This window comes from Numida meleagris, chromosome Z, assembly GCF_002078875.1.
Source record: "Numida meleagris isolate 19003 breed g44 Domestic line chromosome Z, NumMel1.0, whole genome shotgun sequence".
Lineage (NCBI taxonomy): Eukaryota > Metazoa > Chordata > Aves > Galliformes > Numididae > Numida > Numida meleagris.
Window position 1 is genome coordinate 33138713 of NC_034438.1, and position 22014 is coordinate 33160726.

A 22014-nucleotide genomic window follows, 5' to 3' on the forward strand; every position below is an offset into this window, starting at 1 on the left:
TAATTCACTAGCACGATAATTCACTAGCACGATAATTCACTAGCACGATAATTCACTAGCACGATAATTCACTAGCACGATAATTCACTAGCACGGGGGACAATTTAGATAGAAAGGAGTTAAGGAAGGGGAAAATCTGCAGGGCAGTAGATTAAAAGTGGATTGAAAAAGAGAAATACTAGTAGAATCAAGCAAAGCTGAATCTATAGAAGTGACAAATCTCAGAGGGGTGAAGGAGAAAGTGGCCCATCAGGAAGAAGTCAAATACCATCGCATAGCAAGGATGGGCAGGAGTCACAGACAAGCTGCCAGGAAGCATTCATTTAACTGTTGAGAGAGAGTAGTACTGGAAGGAAGAAGAACCATGTTAGTTGCAGGGTCACTGGTTATGGAAAACCAATATTTAGAGGAAAAGCATACGTGGCAGAGCAGCAAAGAACTTCTAGGTTGTTATTCAGAAAAGGTGTATTCAGAGAAGTGAGATGCTCACTAAACATCAAAGCAGAAAATAGCACATCCCCTGCTCTGAAAACTCAGTTTTCCTTGCACACCTTCAGACAGACTACTCAGGAGAGGCAGTAAGAAAGTGATAATAAGGAATGTCTGAAGATATTTGTCCAAGGAATGGCAAAAGATGTTCTGACTCCGAATATCCGTAGCTGACAGTTCGGCCGCTCTTTTTCTTTTTCTCCTTGCTGGGTAGGAAAGGGGAAATAAGGAAATAGAGCCAGACAGTCTCTTTAATGGGGAAAGAAGGGAAGATAGAAAGGGACTTTGGATATGAGTACAAGACCGCATATCTTAACAGCCCCAAATGGAGCAGATATTACAGAAAGTAAAGAAAAAAAAAAGAAAATAAATTCATTAGAAAACCCAATGACAAGTTACTCTCACTTTAGAAACTTGTTTCCTCATATTAAAAACTAACAAATAGAGTAACAGAGGCTCCTGAGGGAGTCTAGTAAGCTGAGACTCAAAATGAGTGTTATTCACAGCATCCAGAGAGAGCTAAAAAAGTAAAGGTTGTCCAATTCAGTGTGCCTAAGGGTTCTTAGCTTACATCCCAGATTTCTCCTTTGCTCTCTGCTGAGGCTTTTGCTAAATCCCTACATACATTAAAAATACTAACCACACTCCATACCTGCTTGACAGAGCGCATATCATTGGAGAATACAAATTCAGCCTGGATACTAAGCTTTTATTGTGTGTAAAACACTCATATACAAAGATGACCAGTGGCAATTAAGCTAAGGTAACACACGGAAGTTGCTCTGTGTGAATTGAACTAATTGATTTATTAGTAGCAAAATAGCCAGGTGGGTTGGGCTAATTAAGACTATAATTGCTAATTGCCAACACTGGGGACAGTATGAGTGGTTGCAGAGGCAATAGATGCAGTCTGTTTGTAGCAGTTCTGTAAACTGCTTGATAGTTGATACTAAGAGAAACAAAGGAGAGAAGATTCACCAAAGGAGTCTAAAAATAAAGGTTTCAAATAAATATTTTAGGGATCTTCTGCATGTCTGATTATTACTTCCACTGTAGACTAAAAGGAAAATCAGAAATGTCACATGGTACCAAAGAAATTCTGACTAATAATCAATCCTGATCACTAACAATACTTTCAGTACTATTGCTTACCCAGGGTAATTCAGTTTTTACCAACTAACTTGGCAAGCTTATAGGAGGGATCTTTATCTCCCAAGTTAGTTATATGTGTATAGTTGTGGTTGTTTTTTTTTTTAATTTTATTTTCCAGAGAGGTTAACAAAATAAAGCAGCTCTGTGGAATCCTCTCTTCCTTAGCTTCAGTCTGCTCTTTGTTCTCTTGAGCTCAAATGTTAGGGAAGTTTTTTTCAATTAGTTGCCTGTGGCAATTTTAAGTGCATTATTTCACTTAGAGAATTGGATGAGATTTATTATATATCTGTACATGCTTTCTAGCTCAAAACAGTCAGTTCCATCTAATTTTTAGGATCTTGTTTTGATAGATTGCTGCCAGAAGATTTGTGTACAGTCTTTCATGAGATCTGCTCTATATGTCATTATATTAATGTTTCTAATCTGCCACACAAGTTGTCACTGATGCCATATTTTTTCCTTCTTCCCTGACACATCCTTAGCATTTTCTGTTCTTTTCTTTCCTTTCCTTCTTTCTCCCTTTCTCACTTTCTCCCTTACTTTCTTTCCCTCCCTTCCTTCCTTATTTTTTAAAAGTTTAAATTATACATCTTTTAGAGGTATTTTAGTATTCATTCCTCACTTGACTGACATTATGGAGTACTTTTTTACTTTTTCTGTATCCAAAATAACACATTTAAATGTCAGTTTTCTGACCTCATGTCGTGAACTTGTGTGTTTCATTTGACTTTTTCTTTTAGAAATATTTTAGTTTGTTGTTTAGGATTAGATACTTCTCGCTTCAATTCAGGGTACAGGGATATAAATATCCTTTCTTTATGCCTTAGAAATGGTGTAGTCTGAGGTCTGAAATGTCTTCTGTTAAGCTGAGTGTTTTATGCTTTAGGTGCTACATAGGAATTATGTACATGGCCTTGAAATATATCCGTACATAAACTTCAGTTTGTGTAAAATGCTAAAATCAGCATTTTCACTAGTTCTGTGGTCTCACACAACATTGCTTAAATAGTTGTATGGGCAACATGTTCAGACTCGCTGCTTATACCAGAGTACAATTAGACTTACAGAACAATACTGTGACACAGAACATCCACCTTCTGGATCTGCTGTGTAACTGTGTTCCTGCAATTCACCTCCTGAGATCTTACACTGCTGACCTATGGCCTGACAACTGAAATTTATTTGAAGCTTTTTGTATCTCCCTTTCAGCTGCTATTCTCCTCAAAGATGGAACTGAGTGTTGTCTATGGAGGGACAAGATGTATCGCCTGCTCCAGGTTTTAGATGAGAGCTTAGATCTCACTGGTTTCCTTTGGCTTTAGCTGATTAACTGAGGTCAGCCATTAGTATCTGTGAAATGCTTTGGCAGACCCAACTGAAAAGTGCTATTTAAGTACAATGTGTATTGCTTATACAAATAAACTGTATTTGAGTTATTTTTCTGTAGGGATGAATGCATTAGTTTTTAATTGTTATTTTTAATGGATCAGAGTAAAATATTGTTCTGTTTTATTTGATCTCTGTCCCAGTGGGCTTTCTTTTTTTTTTTTTTTTTCCCAACAGTGTGACAGTTTCCTCTTTAGACTTTTAATTACATCTCCAAGGACCTCCTTCCTGTATTAGCAATGGTGGTGGCAGTTTACCATTCTAAGAGCCCAGGTAGTTACTCCTAGTTTATAGCAAATTTTACAGAAATGATTGTTGCGTATTTGTAAGCTCCAATGTTGTTTGAGAATTTACTTGGATTAAAAAAAAAAAAATAGCTGAAGTAGCCAAACCACTTTTATATTTGACCATAAAATAAACTGCCATATGCATAACTGTGCTATTGTGGATCATCAGGTCATGGATCAGAAATGAACATGGTTATTCAGATCGGTTATTTCACAGCACTATTGCTGTTGTACTCTGGAGGTGATCTGATCACATCCCTCTCTTTTCTTGAGCCTCTGCAATGGTACTCAAATAGCTCTTAAACTCAGACACTTTAGATCTCTCTCTCTTTTCTTACTCTTTAAGATTATTATAAACAATCTGCATTAACTACACAGTACTTTGCTGCTTTCCATTCATTCTACTCTTTTTTTTATTGCACCTGTAGATATCTTTGCATACTTCTGTAAGAAAAAAATAGTGATGAACCTTCCTCTTCGTTCAAAAATGCTTCCTCAAAACCTATATCCTCAGAAGTCCGGACTGAAAAAGAATCAGACATTCTTCAGCACTGCCATACCAGGTATTTGTAAGAGGATAATAGCAACGGTGGTGTTAGTTATGCAACATTAAAAAAATAAATAAATCAGGATTAAACATATAATCTAATAAAATAGCCTTCAGGAAGGCTACAATTCACTCTGTTGTCTTGGCACCAAAGCACATACTTCATTTCTTATTTTCTCAGTTCCTTTTTAGCTTGTAATCAGAACACCAGCTTTAATATAAAGTTGATTCTAATGAAGGTAAGGCTGGTGCTGTGTTGTAAATTTTGTTATGGAAAAGCAAAATGTACACATGTGTAAGCATAGAGTCTTAGTGAAGGTGCTTTTATTCATAAGTCACACCTGGAATGCTAAGACATTTTTTCAAGAAATGGTTCAGTCTGAGCAGATTGAAAATAAGTGTAGACCTACTCCAGACAAAAAGTTATTTTGCCCACGTAGTTTCCGGGAAAGAGAAGACCCCCCTCTTCTGGCATGAGCTGGAGTAGCTCTTAGCAGAAGACTTGACAAAGTATGCTCAAAACCATGTTTTGAACACAAAGGACTAACATGCATGTAACAAATACTTTCTCCTCCATCATGTCTTCCACAGTTTTCCAGCATTTTTTTGCTCCACACTTACAAGTCTTCCTCCTCCACATGAGGTCTCTGAATGTGCAGTGTGTTCTCGCTTCCTTGCCGAAGTTCAAACACACTGTGTCACTGATTCTTTTTGGAAGGCTGTTTCCTGGTTTGCGACAAAACACATGAAGAACTCACTACTCCAAGCACAGAATAAACTGAGCGCTGATATCAGAAATACACCTTACACTCTTGATGACTATAGAGGGAAAAGAATGTTGATGGACAAATTTCCCTTTAAGGGGGGAAATATTTTCTTTGCTGAAGGTGACTAGGAATTCCAGCTGGTTATGAAAGACAGTTGCTAAAGGTGTTCAAAAATCCCTCCATATCCCGCATCTCAATCATTCCTGTAAATAGAGGGTTTTCTCTATGATAAATATGGAAGTGAGAATTCTGTCCTAATCAGACTTCAAAACAAAAAACCAGTGCACGTATTTATCATTACCTCTTTTACTGCCAAAAATAAAAGAAGAAGCATTTAAAGGATTTCCTTGTGTTTGTTTTTTAAATTTTACATTATCTTTTATGTTTACCAGCCTTTACAGATCATGAGTTAATGGTAGGTAGATGGAATTCTTCACTATGAGATTATATATTTCACTCTTCCTAAGTGCAAGATGGACTATCTTTCCCGACACCCTAATGGTTAAGAAAAAAAAATAAAGCAGTGACTGAGGTTCACATCCCCCCTGTCATTCTAAAGAGAAATATATTTTGCTTTGGTTTTAAAAATCGAAATCACAGATGGAGAGAAATGTAATCTTGTTCAGTGTAATTCATCTGTAAGTTAGGATGTTCTCTGCAGAATGGGAGGAGTTTTAAAGACCAAGGCTATATAGTTTTCTCATTTCTACGTGGATATAAATCAAATAATATATTTATTTCCAACACATAAGTGGTATAACTAGGCATGGTTACTCTGGTAAGTGCTGGAAATGAAGTGATAACCATTACTACAGACACTCAACTGTTATAGCACTTTATCTTAAAAGAATAGAAAAACTCTTAGTTTTCAGTGTTCTTCTACTGTCTTTCAATCATACTGCAGATGTTTTTGATATAATTTTTAATTCTAGACTAGTGTCAAACATAAAATAAACTCAAAAGTTTTAATGTTTTAGTTCACACGTTTTCATTGTTTTTGCTTCTATTCTTTTTGAAGTGTTAAGTAATCTTTGCCTAGCCTTTTTCTGTGTGAAGTCCGAAAAAGGACTGAAAAAATATCATAACTTTTGCTATATCTCCTTATATTTTTCTCATGATAGGCTCAGATCACATAGTACAGATTTGCCTCTGAGTTACTGCTTTTAAAATTGTTAGAGCAGTTTCCAAACACTACTACAGAACAAGAACTTCTTCTGGAGCTTCTACACTGGTGAGTAAGAAAAGACTAAATAATCTCTATTATGAACCACTTGGAAAGATAAAATCAAACCATGAGAAGTGATGGCTGATACATCTCTCTCTAAGGTCTCCAATTAAGGATTTAGGAGCAATCATCAGCAGGTAGGCTACAGAGGGAGGGAAGAGTGGTTTCACCTCCTGTGACAGTAAGGCTGTCTGTCACTATTCTGGTAGCTGGAACTTTAAGAGGTTAAGCATCTGCATTCCAATTTACTTGTGACTTTTAAGCAATTAACTTACACCCACTTAATAGTTCGAATACTTAAAGTATTCTTACGTCTGTTTTCCAAGGATTTCAAAAGTTGCCAAGAATTAAAACACTTAAAAATTTCTTGTCTTTTATGTCTGCTGCCTTTTGCTTACCATTTATAAGGAGACTCTATGTTAAATATGTATTAGTGTTTTAAAATGTTAATATATACATTAGACTGTATGATGCTTAATTATTGCTAAAATGAGGATTAACAGTCCGTCCCTGGAGACTTTCAATGCAAGGCTGGATGAGGCACTGGGCAACCTGACCTAGCTGTGGTCTCCCTGTTCACTGCAGGGGAGTTGAACTAGATGGCTTTCAGATGTCCCTTCCACCTCTAAGGATTCTATGATTCTCTGATTCTAATTAAAACAAACTGGAGTGCTATTGAAACTATGACAATAGCCTTCTCCTTCAGAACTTCCAAGGCTCTAAGACTTTTTTTTCCAAGACAATCAATGGTATTCTTGGCACTTATCCCTAATAAGGTGACTTTTGCTGCAACCTGTACTGGTTGTAATACTTTCTGAAGATTTAAAAGAAATTAACACCTAAATTTCTGAATAGCAACATATAACATAGTGCAGCCAAGAGGTTATCATGGAGAGTAGCCTCAAAGGACAGGATTGGCTTTCATGAGATTTTACCTCTAGAGTGGTAGTGGTTTTAACTTAATATGGCTGTGTTTATATTCATAGAATCATAGAATGGTTAAACTGTATATTTGGAACCAAAGAGGGCTTATTTCTTTGTATTTAAAAGGGCTCTTTTTTAAAAACTCTTCCCCCTTCCCCATCTTTACCAGACTTCTTCATGGCTTTGAACCATTGGATAAAATATTTTAACAAACAAAATACGCGTAAATAAATATAAATGTCAAAATTGTTGTGAATGAAAGAAAATCATGTACACCTCTGTTTAAAATTACAGAATCATCTATGTTGGAAAAGACCTTCAAAAGACTGTCAAGTCCAACCACCAACCTGACTTACTGAGCAGTGTTACTAAACCATGTCCCTTAGTGCCACATCCACATATCTCATCAGAGATGGGCACTCCAACACTGTCCCTGGACAGCCTGTTCCAATACATTACCTCCCTCTATCTGAAGAAATTCTTTGTAATATCCTATCTAAACTGCACCTGCTGCAACTGGAGTTAAACTATCACTTGAAAAGTCTTATCACTTGTCACCTGAGAAAAGATAAGCAATCTCCTCGCTGCAACCTCCTTTCAGGAGACTGACAGATGAAAAAGCATTTTGAATTGAAGCTACATATAAAAACTCCAAATGTAGTCACTAGACAACGGCTTTCTAATAAATGCAATTCCCTTTTGAAAAGATTCATTGTCTTTCTGGGCTGATAGTTTGAAAAATCAGTACCTACCTCTTATGCTTTAGGTTTCTAGAGAAGTAATTGCTAATAAGAGATGGAAAAGTTACCTCACTACAGATGTAAACTTTCCAGCTCAGCAGGTAACAATTACATGGTTAACATCAATAAAACACATTTGAGGCCTAAATATTCTGATGGTATAGTTAATGCTCTGCCCTTCAGTTAATCTCATTAATTAAAAAAAAATGTTTCACTACTATTGTACAACACTATTAAAAGAGCTAGTATTTAAAAAACAAAGAATGTAATTAAACCTTCAGACAGCCATGCCATGGTTCTGCTGTGTACCTAACACCTTGGACCACAAAAATGATCCATGGAAAGGAACACTGTTCCTACTTGGACAGGCTGAGGGAGCTGGGGCTCTTCAGCCTGGAGAAGAGAAGGCTTTGAGGTGACCTGATAGCAGCCTGTCAGTAGCTAAAGGGGAGCTACAGGAAGGAAGGGGACAGACTCTTTAGCAGGGTCCGTGGTTAGAGAACAAGAGGAAATGGCTTCAAGCTCAAAGAGGGGAGATTAGGTTGGATATAAGGAAAAACTCTTTTACAGAGAGGGCAGTGAAGCACTGCAACATGTTGTCCAGAGATGTGGTTGATGCCCTGTCCCTGAAGACTTTCAAGGTGAGGCTGGACCAGACCCTGGGCAACCTGGTCTAGCTGTGGTGTTCCTGTTCATTGTAGGGGAGTTGGACTAGACGGCCTTCAGAGGTCCCTTCCAACTCTAAGGATTCTATGATTCCATTCTATGATCTTAGTGTTCTCATGCTACCTTTACTTAGTCACTCTTGTGCTGTGACAAAGCAGCGCAGTTAAATCACATACTTGTCCCCCTCTTGTTCCCTCAATGCCAGCAAAATATGTTGTTTCTGCTGTTCACTATTAGAGGAGGAATATTAGAAAACTTTGTATAAACATCATGCATTCATGCAAGAATGGCTTTTTTCTTTCTTGGGGAAAGAAAGAAAGAAAGAAAAAAAACCCACTCTACTTCAGTTAAGGAGTCTTCATGAAAAAAGAATTTCCTTGAAAATGTTCCAGTTCAGAATAGGCCTATGCTATCTGGAATATGGTAGAGCAAGGAAAAGAAGAGATACTACTAAATTCCTTCTTATCAACTCCCTCATGCTCCAGCTCTCAGCATGTTCTGGCAAAGGCTCTTAATTTCCTGCTACAGGAGCAGAAAGAACTTGAGAGAGAGACATGAGAGAAGATCAGTGCCAGAGAACACCAGGAAAAAGACTGTTTATCTTTCAATTGTTTTTAGTAGAATTAGGGGTGGAACTGATGGGGAACTCCTTTCCTTCCACGCACAGGCAGACACCTTGTTGAAAACACCCCTGCATTCCTCTTGTCACATAAACAGACACATGCTAGAGAGGACCTCAGATGTAGCAATATAGCCGTTAATTACATCAGCCTTTAGCATACTGTCCCTGCAAATCTACAGCAAACTCAGAGCAAAACGTTCACAGATGTGTGGCTCCTTCTCAAGCTGATCCAATGACAACGCTGATAAAGAACACCTGAGTGTTACATGCTTGCTTCTGGTCTCTACGTGAATAGGACGCAGCTGAATGAAGAGAAAGGCCTCTCTTTGCCCTGTACTAAAGGTAGCAGTACTTTTATGTTGGGAAATGTATGCTAGACAGAAAAGAGATATTACAAAGACTGGAGAATGAACATTCAATTTGAAAGATGAATAAATACATTTAAAAATTTCTACTGTAATGATTGTCCTCAAACTCAGCAGTAATCACTGTATATTTGTTAAAGAAACAAATCAAAAACTAGGGTGAGTAAGGCTTTTAATTTTAATCACACTTACCATTGCATTGTAATTCCAGAATTAAAAATAGTAAGACATAGAAATTAAGATTTATATCTAAAGTCAGAGTCACTAGGCCATGTTTAAAAGGTCTGTCATAATCTTTTTAGTCTGTATGTTTTGGTTTGGTTTGATTTAGATTTATTTACTTACTTTTTTCAGGTTATGTAGCTAGTTAATTCTGTAGAATAGAAAATTTGAGACTGAACTTTGTTGTAATAGCCTTGCATTATTTACTAAACATACGGATATGGAATATGTCATCACACTTCATAAGAATTATTATGTTTAATGGGGCTCAGAATATGGACTATGAAACTATCCTCCAAACCAAGATGTTTGCAGTCAAAAAAGAAAAAAATGTAAAATATTTCCATTATTGGCAGGACTGGTGTATTTACATAAATCTAAGTGTGTTAGAAACTAGAATTCAACAGTATTTTGGTTGTTTTTACTTTTTCTAAACTTCTGCAAAACTTCATTTTTCCATTACCTAAGAATTAGTTTAATTTTTCTTTTTATCAAAAACATCCAATTTCTTGAAAATTAAGCCAAGAAAAATCACACCGTATGTTAAAAACAATTCTGATACCTCTCTTTTTTTTTATTTTCTTCTCAGAAATACTAGTCTCCAAAGCATTCATGACCTAGTATTTGACATGAAATTGGCCTTTGCCTTGGTGTTATGCCTTTACCGTCCAAATGGCATCTAACCTTGGCTGAACCGGGAGACTCTGAGAAAGGCTCTGTCATGGCTCAGTGAGATTCCTGAAGAGGGATTTAGGCGCTGATAGAGAGCAGAATTGGAAAGAGGAAAGAAATAATAGGTCAGATGGGTGGCCGGGATTGATTTCCTGTAAACAGAAGAAGATGAGTCCAGGACTCCATACTGTTTTTTCATTCCACTCTCAATTCTGTTATATGAAACAAGGATTACATCAGCCAAAGCCTCCTTAAGTGCACAACTGTGTTTAATTGCCTGATTGTCACCAACCACGTTCACTGAATGAATCAAGATTTTAGTTAAAAAATAACCCATTAAAGAGGAAAGCAGTTTGCACTGTTGCATGTATGCTATGGGACAGTGGATTCAGACTGCGGAATTAAAGTCCTGCTTTTGTTTGTGATTTGTATGTAATTACCTTGCAGACAATGCTTATTTTAATGGAGGTTACTTTGAGCTATTTTTATGTAATAGCCAAGTTTTGAAAATCTTCACCTGACAAAATATGAATCTGTCATGTAGAACATTAGTTATGGCATCAATGGTCTTTGGCACATTAGATGCACAGCACAGACCTAATTCTAGAATAGTCTCTGAGCTGCATTTGGACCAGCGTTATAAAGGGTTGCAGTACATATTTTGCTAGTATCTTTCATGCTATTTAGAGGTGATAGAGAAATGCAAACATAACAGATATCTCAAGTTCCTTCTATGAATAGACCCTTCTGCTCTATGATCTACTACATCTGTTTCATTTTGATTTTATTTAAACCTCTTCATTCTGATTTTGGGTTTTATTCGATCCCATTTTATGCACACCTCTTAACTCTCGTCCATCTGCTGACTTTCACCTTCTCAGCTTCTATGTAGTTACGTATAAACTCAGCAAATCCTCTGCATCTCTGACTGATGTCTTTTCCAAAGTCTGCTTATCTCTATCCTACCCTCTTCCTGTTCAGCTGGTTTTCTGTCTGACTTCTGCAACATTGTTTGCTCTCTTTATCTTCCTCACTGTGGGTTCCATTCTGACTTCTCTTTATTTGGTTTATGCAGGGAGTAGCATCTGACAGCACGAGACAGACATCTTGCATTCAGCTTCAGTTCCTGAGTCTGGAAGTGAGGCTTGCACCAAAACTTGAATATGCTCAATACTGAGATATTCAGATCTTAGAAGTCATCTGGCTACTGAGTGAGATACCTAACTTCAGTCTTCTTTAAGAAGCCTACAGTGAGCATCTACTGATTGTGGCTCTTTCTGAAAGCTTACAGATTACTGCTGGGGTGAGTTTTCAAGGAAACAAGGAGAAAAAGAGGAAAAAATTAATTGGTTAATGCTTGCAAAATATAATAGACTCCTTCTTCATACCGACAAGACTAGAGCTCTTCAGCATACATAAAAAATATAAATAAAATATTATAAAAATTATTGAGTATGGTTGGGTGGGAAGTACTTTCTGTGTTGTTTTTTTTTTTTTTCTCAGAAATCGTGTCTTCCCAAAAAATAAATCTGAATGAATGTCAGCTTGAGTTAGGATAACTATGTAAGTCTTGTAGTAGAGATTATAGGGCAAGTTTATATAGAGGATAAAAATATATTAAAAAATAGGAATAAATCACTGTTGGTATGTTTTTTTTTTTCTGAATAACACACACTTTTGCTCAATAAAAACCCTTTAAATAACGTTGTAGTGTGTGCACATGCGTATTTGTTTGTTGTCTGATAATGAACTTTTACCTCTGTTAGCAGTGTGGTCTGGAGTGTATGTTTTCCTCCACTTTGGCTTACTGTTTGTTGTGTAAACAAACACTTTCGCTCTTTTAAACAAAAGTATTCTGAGAACTGTTTCACATTCTCACCTTCCTGACTGGACTGTGTCCTTTGGAGCCATGCATGCAGCCTCCTGCTACTTGTGAACATTTGACATGGAAGCAGAGAGTGGACCAGGATGCAGGGAGGGACAGCTGCTCCCTGGGCAGTCCAGGGCCAGGCAGCCAGGACCTGAGCAGGGTGGCTGGGTACCAAGATGGCCCCAGCCCCAGCACTGGGCACCTCCATGAGGACAGAGACAGGGATGGGCCAAGACCGGCAATTTACAGGTTTGTGGTTTTTTCTTCCTAATAGATGAGTATTTTTGTTTTCTTCTGTTTATCTCCATCAGGACACTGAAGTTATGCTTTAATTCAGAGAAAAATGCATCTTTATTTAGATCTTTTCACTTTAAATTACAAATGCTCTGTTATTTCCTGGTAGGATTTTGACTTTTTTCACTCTCTAACTTGATATCCAGCACAGTTATGATCAGTGCACTGTATAATGGGTGTGCAGGAGACTGGGGCACTGACTTCTTAGCTTGTCCACAGGGGTGTGAAGGAACTACAGCATGCCCATCTCCTGCTCCCTCCTGCATGTGCATTCCAATTCTACATGGATATGGGAGTTCCTTGCTTGGTAGCTCCCCTGTGGTGCCCAGATTCATGTGGAAAATTTGCCCATGGGGTGCCTCCAGGGCCACAAGCAAGCAGAAGACAGGGTCAGCCTCAAGGAGACACTCCTGATGGAGGGCTGCAGCGCTGGATAAGGAAGTGTCTGACACAAGAATTCAGGAGAAACGGACAAGTCTGTGAACCAGTGAGCGCATCATCTGGCACTTTTGTAGAAGGTCCTTCACTGGGCATTGGATGCTCACATTTAAAAGCCATTCAAAATCCTCCTTGTCCATCTCCTGCTCCCACCACTGTTGCTCCTCCTCCTGCTTCTCCTTACTTCTGGAACTCTCCTTGTCACTGGTGTTTTTAACCTTCTCAACTTTTCATGGAGCTTCCACATCACCCGAATTATTAAGGACAAAAACACAAACAACAGTCCAAATCTGAAACGCAGTAAGAAGCAGGGCTTGCATGCCGATGCTCCTCTGCTCCACCTCCTGCAGCACCTGTGTCATCTGCTCTTGCAGGTACACCTCACACTGCTGTATGCGGTTGGGCATGGTTACATCCAACTCATCCCCAACACAAGGCACACTCTGTGCTAACAAGGTGAGGACAAATGCCAAATTCATGGTCTGGAAGAGATGGGAGAGAGGGAGTCAGTGAGGCTGGGTGGGAGCTCACCCATGGGTGGGGGAGTGGGGCCAGGAGCCACAGCCCCTGGGGTCAGGTAGGAGTAGGGGTGAGGGGCTGGAGGCAGCAGGGGCTGAGGCCAGCACTGGCAGTGACTGCCCAGAGAGCCGCTCACGGGGTTCCCTAAGCGCTACTGGGCCATCACTGTGGGCTCCAAAACCTCTCGTGGGCCGGTATTTGTGCCTGGCCCAGCCCAGCCTTCCCCCTGCTGTTGCACTCACTGATGGCCCAGATTTATCTGTTACTTGGTTGTTTCCATTGCTGAAGGCTAGTAATCACTCACCTTTCTGACTGCATCCAAACTCATGCTTCCAAACTTTAATGTTGAAATCACCTTTCTCATTATGATATCATCATTTTGGATTTTGATTAACATACTCCAGTGAATCAGAAGATGTAACTGTCAAAGGTATGGATCACAGACTTGTTTACCTGGTACAGCTGGAATTCTCTGGATTTGGTAACGACTTTAACTTCTGTGAAATACTAGCCCTGAGCAACATTACAATTTTGACTTTGCCTTGACTTGGAGATCATCTGTTCCTATACATTCTTCTATTTGTCATGTCTTAACTATGCTTAAACAATTCAACATATTATTGCCTGTGTAGGAATCTCCAGCTAGTACAGAGATACACAGCGAAGGTGTCTCTTCAACATAAATTACAAAAAACACATAAAAGGCATCCTCTTTTCTACAGCCTACTTCATGAGGAGGTCAGAGCCTTGGCCTCCATCTTCAGGGTAACAGCTGTTTCATAATTTATTCTCATTGAATTCAAAAGAGATGTTGAAAACTGTGGGTAACAACTCTGTTCCTCTGGGGGGAAAAGGGGAAAGAGAAGGTGGTGTGTTTTTTTTTTTTGCTTTCTCTGTATGTAGCTTTTACATCAGACTGGACTATCTTAGAAGATAGTTTGAGGCTAGAAATGAAGTCACCAAGATGCAGTATTTAACTACTGCTCTCTGATCCAGGCATAATGCCTATTTTTTTGCCTACTGTAATCACAGCAGCATCTCTACCCATGAAAACAACAAATAAAAACCATCTACAAACCATACAAAAGCAAGGCATTCCAATTCATGCTGTGTAAAGTTGTAGTCATGTAACATATAATAGTGGTGCTCAGTGGTAATACAAATGTATCTAAAATAAAATACAATTCTGTCTGACAGATTCCAAGATAGAATTTCTATCTTATTTGTCGTGATGAAAGAGGCTCATTTTGTTACATACAAAAGGAAAGTCATATGACAGTACAAAATGCTCTTAATTAGGAAAGTAGGCTCCAAAACTTACAAAGCATGTTGACTGCATTATGCCCTGGGCAGATCTCAGATGGTTTTAGTTTTGTTCGTCAAAATGAGACATTTACGTTTTTCATTATTTGGGCCATGCCAGCTTTTGTTCTGAGCTGAGGTGGGTAATTACTTTTCTGTAGGTGGAAAGGCTAATAAGGCTTGTTGCCAGCTGCTTTGCCCTGTTTTCCTAAAGCTCCCCAGAAGAAATCCATCTAGTATACTGATCATGTGCTGATTTCCAACTGAAAATCTGGAATGACAAACATCTTGCTTACTTTTAGGGTCTAGAGAACATCATTATTTTGTGGGGATGGAACACTCATTTGAAACAGTATCTCTGCCAGGAAAAGTCTTGAGTATTTATTTCGTTAAGGTTGCTGAATGAGGGCAGAGAAGAAGAGAGAAACACGGCTCAACTCATGCCCATCAACAAGTGCTGGGAGTCTGTGCAGTAAATTTAATTGTGCTCAAATAGACACATAGATACGCCTCAAGTTAAGTTTTCAAAGATCAGAATCAGATTTCTAATTGAATTAATACACTGGCGTTTATTTGTTTATCTGTAGTGAGAAAGGAGAATCTCTGACTCACTCATTACAGGAAAGCACAAATATACAACACATTCAAAACAATGCAGAAGAAATGAGCTCTATCCCAGATGCATGCCAAGAAAAATAATATAGGGTGTAAGACTGGTCTATATGCATATAAGCAAAATGCAGGCTCCAGAACAGAAGTGTGTTGTTGTAAAATTCTATGTACCAATGCTTGACATGGAATTAAAAATTACAGTTGTGACAAATGATTGTTGCCTATGCTGTGGCATACCAACCTAAGGTATTGCTACAGAGGGCTGTTGTCCATTGAGAAAGGATGAGTAGATAATTGTGTGTTGTTGTTGTTTGTGTGTTTTTTTCACATAGTAAATAAGCAACAGATTACGCAAATACCGCTTTTGTAATGCCTTCATCTGAGATAAATTCCAAATACAGACTTCAAAGGCAGCATAGCATATGGTCTTAGTAGCACTGTAGGTACAATTTAAGGAAATACTGCTTACAAATCATATAGACTAATACATTTTTATTACTTCCTTTTCAGCAATGCATGTTTCACAAGTAGGAAGCATGTCAGACAGATACATGGAAAATCACTTTGGGAGCTATAATGTGTATGGCATGTACAGACTCCTAAGGGAGTCTCTCTTTGCTTCAGTGGTGTTAATTTACTTCTATGGCAATACATTACATTTAAAACTTCAGATTATTTCTTACTATTAAAATATGAGACTGACGAGAGTTATTACAGAAGTCTACTGCTTCCCTATTGTTTCATGGTCAAAACATGAGGAAGGAAAAAAAAATCCATACAATAATCTCAAGCTCTATAATATTCTGAACTGAGACAGAAAATAGTGAATCCTATAGCATCCAAATTCAGAGAAAGAAAATGTGAAATGGCACACACTCTTTCATGGTGAAATCTGAAAACTGTCCTTACTGCTCTAAGAGTTCTTTAATACAGAATAAATTCTTTCATGAACGCTTCAAGTTAAGAATTATTAATGTTCACACCTCCTTTACTTCTACTGTCTCTCACAGCTGCAAATGTTGGTCTTAGTTTCTATTTGACCAACCTGTTTTGATTTCACGGTCCAAGCAAACAAAGTGCAGTGTATACATCTTACATTCTTTAAAGATTTTTAGCTTAAATTGTTTCTCTTTTTTTTTCTCAGTTTGCAGATGTTCATACTCACTGTTTCTGCGAGGAAAATAGAATTTATGAAATAACTCAGCAAATGCCTAAATAAATCTGCATGCAAAAAAAAAAAAAAAAACTTTTTCAGTGAAAAATGCTGATTCTAGTTGTTTACTTCCATGAATACAGTAAAATAACAAACAAGTTTTGCTTTGATGGTCTAAGAAATGTCATTCCTTTTAATTGCCATATCATAGTACACTTTATTTGATGCAATCTTCAATCATCCCACATTTTCAGCTACTCATCCAAGATTCTTCTTTACTTTCGGACTGTAAGAATTTACATAACCTTCTGTCATCAATCCATTTCCAGAATGTAACCATGCTCCAAATGATTGGTGACATATATGCAGAATGTGGCTTCAGGGGTGTCTTTAACCTGTTTGGTGAATTATGTCAGCATGTAGAATAAAAATCTTCTTAAATTCTTGTTACTGCTAAGCATTATAAAGTCTTAGAGTTATGGGGGATCTCAAAGTACATTCTCCTGCCTCATATGCACCAACATAAAAAAAGCTAAGGGGTAATGATGTGTTACAAAAGAACTGTGTTTTGCTGTGGTTGTCCCTTGCGGAGTTAAAGAGGTGTTTTATTTAAAATCATCAGAAAGGATTTTTTTTAACTGAGGATGACTGCAGGATGACTGGACTAATACATACTTGGTACATGCCCAGCTGTAAAGCTTTGCTTATGGAAGAACTACTACCCCGTGCTGACATAAGTGGCCCATATCAGCAAACTGAACCTAGACTTCACAGTAAGATCAGCTTGTGTTACATTTGTAAGGTTGGTTTCTCATGTTTACAAAGGCTGGAAGGCCTCATGTTGAATGGATGACCAGAGTGTGGTGGAAATACGTATCTAAATTTCTATTTAACTTAAAAAGCCATTAGCTCATTTCACTGTAATAGGGCCTCCAAAAGTTTCTGTGTGAACTTGCATCTTTATACTAACAGAACTCTTCTGCATGTGCCCTGCCTTAGGCTGGCTGCTAATCTGAAAGTCCAACAAACATTTCCATTTCCAAAGTAAATATGTCACTGTTTTTGTTTTGATGCTTTGTTTTTTTTCTGTTTAATATTATCTTATATTTTAGTGCAAAAAAATAGCACTACATTTTTTCATATGCAAAATGACCAACACATATCAAGGAAAAATATAGTACAGCAGCTAAGTATGCAAAAAATGGTTGAGATATAGAAAAAATAATTAGAACTCACCTCCACTTCATGAACTTCACCCCTACTGACAAAGGGAGAAATAGGCATACATTCTATTGGCAGACCAGAAATCCACAGTTGTCTTTTTGGGGAAACCAATTGCAGCTGTTGCATCTTTTGGTGACAAATTCTGGCTTCTTCCAAACTAGCCCTCAAAATTTTTGACATATCCTACGACTCATGTACTTCTCTGAAATCATATATTCTTGATAGCATTTATGATACACAGCATTAAAAATTTTAAATCTATAGAGTACAAAATAAAATTTCATTCTGTCCCATTGTTTTAATCGTAAGAATGTTAGTACTGTTTGGACTGATGATTAAAGGAGTTTACTGTGGGAAGGAAGGCAGTGATATATCATCTGAAATTCTGTAAATTAACACTGATCTAATGTGCAACAGAATGCCCGATACCCTGGTTAGGGTAAAAAAACAGTTTAGGGTAAAAAAACATTTGATGAACCTTCTTCAGAATTAAAGCTTAATTTCAAAACCACTCCATTCTCACACTCCACACATATATCCTTCTGGAAATTGAAGCGATCAGTGATTTCACTCTAATAGCCAAAATACTGGGTTAGAAAGTACAAGAATCCTGTCCTGATCTCTCTGAGAAATGAACGATGTTAGGAAGGAGGGATGTTTTTAATAGACAGAGACAACTGTAGGAAAATCAGATTGTTTTATATAGTGAAATGTACACCTCCTTCATAGGAAAAAACAGAAATATGTATAATTTGAGACAGCTCTCCCTTTAAAGAGGAAGAAGAGGTCTCATGCCTTAGGTTGATTTCATTGTGCTGCACATCTAATGCTCAGTCTTCTTAGAGAACTCCAGTTTATATGAACACAAAATATGACATCCTCCAGCAGACAATTTGTTCTTCAAGTTTTGTGTCATAACAGTAAAGTAGTGCTAAGGGGCAGAAACAGAGAGTAAGGCCCATTCATACACAAAATACCTCATAGTCCACATTTTCCTAGATACCCATTCATTTGACAGAGTTACTAAGGCAATGAACTAGTCCATATCTACATAAAATCTGATTGCTCTGTGGTTCTGCAGAAGGCAATACTGTAAAGGTTTTCATTTGTCGTAAATTTACCTAGATTTTAATATAATTTATTCCCAGTGTTTGGCTCTATGGCCTTGTGTAACCATGAATTTTATTTTTATTATGCTCTATGAATTGATGTTCCCCTCTTTCATTTGATACAACTTGTGCAGTTACTAATTTTAAGTCTGTTATTAAATTGTTCTTAAAGACAAACATAAAATTAGAGCTGTCATGCTGGACATGATCCAAAAAGCTGTCTTTAATAGCCGATACTGCAGAAACTGGTAAAGACTGTGAGAAAAACGGTGTTCTGTTCACTCCATTTTTTTTTGTTAACTTTAACTGTGATGACCACTGAATTTTCTATAAACCAGTCACTTTGAAGTCTTAACTATGTTCTTAGCTTTAACAACTTTGCTTGGCAAATAAGTTTCACAACCTTATTATTTTTTGTGTAAATAAATCTTATTTAAATCTATTTTGAACTGGTTAACTTTAAATATTTTATATTTCCCTCCATTGTTTCCTGTTGCTTGATGGGAAACATCAAACTTACTTTCTCTTACTTTATCAACATAATCCCAGTACGTGATTCCCATACAGACTTAGGGTACAGTCCTCTACTCTCACACTCTTTCAAGGTAGTTACTAAAAAAATCCAGAATAGAAAAGTAGCTTTGGATGTTTGTAAACTGAGAAATTTGGTCAGTGATGCACTGTTATTCCTGTCTATGGCTTAGTCACAGTTCTAATAAAAGGTATGTAACAGTTCCAAATATTTTCCCATTAATTCTCAAAATCTTAAACTTAGGACATGAGGTAACAGCCTTAAGCTGCACCAAGGGAGGTTCAGGTTGTATACTAGGAAAAATTTCTTATCGGAAAGAGTAATAATGCATTGGACCTCAGGGAGGTGGTGGAGTCACGGATGTGGTTTAGTGGGTATGGTGGTAATGGCTTGATGGTTGGACCAGTCTTTTCCAATCTTTGTGATTCTATGATTCCATGATTAAGCTAATTACAACGTCAGCTATAATTAATATAGTTCAGATTTCCTGGGAAGAAACGTGTATATTATAGGCTGTAGTCTCAAAACTGACTTTTTAGAAGCCTAGCTGGCTTATTTCTACTGACGCATTGTTGCAACAATAGGTCAACCTTCTTTCTTGCTGTCCTTTAGGTGGGAATGAAACACAGTTTGTTATCCTGATACAAGCCTTCCGTAAAGCAGGAAGTTACTCAATTTCACAGTTCTGTGCAGAAGATGGGATTAGGTTGGAATTCCTACCTGAATTATGCCATGATTTTAGAGCCCACTGACAACTGTGCTGTGCTCCCTCAGACTCTGCTGAACTTTTCTTCCTCCATTCATAAATTTTGATTTTCATGTGGTAGTGTTCCTGCATTTCAAAGCATGGCCACCAACAATTAAACTCTCAAGAGCCCTGACCAAAGGAGGACCCAGGAGAGGGGAGCTCTACTTTGGGTGTGTTTGAGAAGGGAGAGGTAAAGCTCTCCTGAGAAAGCACCGATAAGTAGGTTCTGTGACTCTGCACTTGGGGCTATCTAATTCAGTCCTTCAGGGGTCACCCATTCCCACACAGCAGGATGGATAACAGTCAGCCAAGAAAAGTCCCATTCCTCTTCCTTTAACCTTGCCCACAACTGCTGCTGCCTGTGGTGGACTGTGCTCTGAAAAACAGAGTAGCTGTCAGCACAATTTGCATTTGGAAGACTCGTTCAAATGCCAGTTAAAACTCACCACACCCTGAGAACCTGCAGTTCTCTCTGTCAGGAGCTTTCTACCTCTGCCACTACTGCAGTGGATCTGTTGTTAAACATGTATGTGGCAAAGAATGGCTTGCTTGGACACTCCTTAAAAAAACATCTGTCCTGTCTATGAGTCAACGAGAGGCAGGAAAGGAGGCTGAGACGGGGAACTGGCAGGCAGGAATTTCGGTGGAGGTGAGCTTTAGTGCACAGGTTGGCTGCGCTCCATGGCTGTGACTTATTAAGCCTACAAATTTCTGTTGAAAAATACAGAAGTTACTCTGCTGAGTGATGCAGTTGATACGTTGGAAGGAAGGGAAGCCATCTGGAGGGACCTGAACAGGCTGGAGAAGTGGGCCCACGTGAACCTAATGAGGTTTAACAAGGCCAAATGCAGGGTGCTGTACTTGGGCTGGGGCAATCCCAGATATTTATACAACCTGGGGGAAGAAATCCTTGAGAGCAGCCCTGCAGAGAGGGACGTGGGGGTCCTGGTGGACGAGAAACTGGACATGAGTCAGCAGTGTGCGCTGGCAGCCCGGAGGGCTGCATTAAAAGAGGAGTGGTCAGCAGGGAGAGGGAGGTGGTGGTCCCCCTCTATTCAGCTCTTGTGAGGCCCCATCTGGAGTAGTGAGTCCAGGCCTGGGGCCCCAGCACAAGAAGGATGTGGAGCTCTTGGAAAGAGTTGAGAGGAGGGCCACTAAGATGATCAGAGGGCTGGAGCACGTCTCCTATGAGGAAAGGTTGAGGGAACTGGGCTTGTTTATCTTGGAGGAGAAGGCTCCAGGGAGACCTCATTGTGGCATTCCAATACTTGAAGGGAGCGTATAAACAGGAGGGGGAACGATTGTTCACGAGGGTGGATAGCGACAGGACAAGGGGGAATGGTTTTAAAGTGAGACAGAGGAGATGTTGGTTAGACATTAGGAGGAAGTTTTTCACTCAGAGGGTGGTGATGCACTGGAACAGGTTGCCCAGGGAGGTTGTGGATGCCCCGTCCCTGGAGGCATTCAAGGCCAGACTGGACGTGGCTCTGGGCAGCCTGGTCTAGTGGTTGGTGACCCTGCACACAGCAGGGGGGTTGAAACTAGGTGATCTTTGAGGTCCTATTCTATGATTCTGTGATACTTGTTTACCAAAAGTTTCAGTGCTGTGGGACAAACATGTGCACTATATGTCTAAGAAAACAGACTTTCTGATGGCAGTGATGTGGGTGTATCTCACAGTGCAGCAGTAACAGTACACTGTAACGTGTACTCATGTGGTATGGTTTGTGTGCTAGAGGTTCAGAACCAGAATCATTGTTTGTGTCTTCAGCTATGTAAAACACTTCATCGTTAGACTACTCAGCAAGTGTTTCCAGTTACATGTGCTAGAGGGTATGATAAATGAGTTTTTCTCACAGCTGAATGGCATGCTTCATATGAATTGACACTGTGATATCATGTTTTGGTCCTTGCAGAACGCACAGGGAAATCTGAAAGTCTGCATCTCTTCTCATGCACACAAGCAGGCTCTGCTGATGCTGTTGGGCTCTATGGAGGTGGGAGCATTGAAGAGTTCTTGGCACAATGCTGCCAGCGTGCCCACTACCCTTGAAAAGCTCCTGAGCCAGCTGTGGGGGGTCATCCTAGCCAGGTGTGCTGCCACACTCCGCCTCTGGGAAGGGAGGTACTGCATGCACAACATGGGCAC

The 22014-nt window shown here is 38.8% G+C and overlaps 1 long non-coding RNA gene across 1 annotated transcript; it reads left to right on the plus strand.

Annotated features, from left to right (window-relative positions):
• On the plus strand, positions 3201 to 5866 carry LOC110390212. Its single transcript, XR_002433635.1, has 3 exons — positions 3201 to 3300; positions 3743 to 3877; positions 5750 to 5866. It is a non-coding gene; the product is annotated as an uncharacterized LOC110390212 (long non-coding RNA).